The sequence below is a fragment of the Primulina tabacum genome, chromosome 13, assembly GCF_025594145.1.
Source record: "Primulina tabacum isolate GXHZ01 chromosome 13, ASM2559414v2, whole genome shotgun sequence".
Taxonomy (NCBI): Eukaryota; Viridiplantae; Streptophyta; class Magnoliopsida; order Lamiales; family Gesneriaceae; genus Primulina; species Primulina tabacum.
The window spans coordinates 1,762,536-1,764,640 of record NC_134562.1 but is presented as its reverse complement, the minus strand read 5'-3'; the positions used below and the strand labels follow the sequence as shown (position 1 = coordinate 1,764,640).

At 38.2% G+C, this 2,105-nt stretch overlaps 1 pseudogene; it reads right to left on the bottom strand.

Annotated features, from left to right (window-relative positions):
• Positions 1-200: 200 nt before the first annotated feature.
• Positions 201-1,841, bottom strand: LOC142523422 (strychnine-11-hydroxylase-like; annotated as a pseudogene).
• Between the last annotated feature and the right edge of the window lie 264 nt (positions 1,842-2,105).

Here is a 2,105-nt window from a genome sequence, read left to right as displayed (position 1 = left end):
GAAGTAGAAAATGAGCCAACGAAATTAAATTTTGATGATCTACAAGATTAAAGTCTTAAAATAAGACAATCTAGAGAACTAATTCAAAAAAATTTCATTCCGATTACTGATCTGATCTCTGGTGGAGGTAATACATATGAATCAGTTGAATTTAAGTTGGGATTGAGAAGCAATTATTAAATCATATCACTTTATTTTACCATTCTTGTTTGACATGATTTTACTACTTACACACACAGCATTTACCAACAAGGCTAAGATCATTTTTCTTCCGAGTACTAATCCCAGGCGATGCCTCCATGTCCATGTCTTCTTTCTTCATTCCATGGGGGCAACTCCCAGTCGAAGGAGTAAAGAAGATTGGCAAGTGCGAGCTCCAAAATTGTGATTCCCAGATTGATTCCAGGGCATCCTCTTCGACCTGATCCGAACGGGAGCAGCCCAAAATCTTGCCCTTTGTAATCTATAGTACTGTCCAAGAATCGATCAGGGTTGAACTCGGTGGGATTTTCCCAGTATTCAGGGTCTAGGCCGATCGCGTAAAGATTCACATGAACTATGCTTTTTGGTGGGATTTCGTATCCGTCTATGCTGCATCTTTCTATGGTTTCCCTTGGGACAGAGAGCGGAGCAGGAGGAAACAATCTTAATGTTTCCTTGACGATTGCTTTTAAATAAGGAAGATTTGAGACATCATCTTCGTCAACAGAACCTTTGTTTCCTACCAAGTTCCGGACTTCTTCTTGTGCTTTCTTCATTGCGTCTGGTGTCTTCATCAGAACCGACATTGCCCAAACAACCAGGGCTGCACTTGATTCTGGTCCAGCTATAAATATATCCTGTAATCATACAATAACTAGTCGACATGATTATTTCAAATTTGAATAAATAATTGAATTGGAGGTTTGAATTGATTCATACCACAAGGACTCCCTTGATGTTGTCCCATTCAAGATGAACCGGAGCCGATTCGTCTTGTTTCAACCCAATCAACAGATCAAGAATGTCATCATCCATTGATGTAGGCCTCTTTGGATCAAGATGATCATCTATAAGTTCTTGAATAAACTTATCCAAATCTCTAAAAACCTTCTCTAGTCTAGAATTCATTCCACTTAGTTTATCAATCCAACCCAATGAAGGAAAATAATCGCTCACGAAGAACCCTGCTAGGATTTCTTGAATTTCTTTGAAAAGTTCATTGAAACTTCTTTTTCCTTCGTCATCGTACTTTTTCCCAAATCCAGCTCTACATATGAAGCCGTTAGTTAACAAGAACATGGAACGGCTCAAGTTTATCAACTTATTGGATTTGGATTTCTTGATCATATCATCAATCATGCAAGAAACTTCGTCTTCTCGAACGGGTCGAAATGAGACCACCTGCTTGGCACTAAATAGATGAAGGATGCCTATTTTTCTCATTTCCCTCCACGTTGCGTTGTAGGAAGACGCAGTAATATCTGAGCCATTGTAAGTTAGTTTATTTAAAGCAATAAGCCGTGGCCTCCCTGAGAGTGCCATGTCATTGTTTTTCAGGGCTAGTTTGGCTACCCTTGCTGAAGAAACTACAATGGCAGCTCGAAATCCAAACTTCATGGACATGAGAGGGCCATACCTTTTTGCAAAATCATAGAGGCACAAGTGGGGATGCGCGGGATCGAATTGATGCAGGTTTCCGATTATCGGAAGCCCTTTCAGACCTGGTGGGAGTTGTCCAGTTTTCTTGATGTTCTTGTGTTTGAAAAGATTGAAAAGGAAAAATATTGAGAAAGAAAGCACAACGAGAAGAAGAAACATGGTTACTCAATTTAACTATAGAAATGGCTCTGATCACTTCATACAGTTTCTTCTGATATTTATAGGAAATACTTCAGGAGAAGTGCGTATCATTAATTAATTGATTGATTGCTGCACTAGCTAAGGAATACAGTTGTTAGCCTTGGCAAAAAAATTTCACAACTTGAATGTAAAATAATTTATTGGTCTTGTTCAATTTTGGCTTTTAGTTCAGTAACTTTTCAATTTTTGGTTTTGACGTATTAACTTTTAATTTTCGGTTATTTTTGTCTAATTATTGATTTGACGTTGAAAGATACTGATGT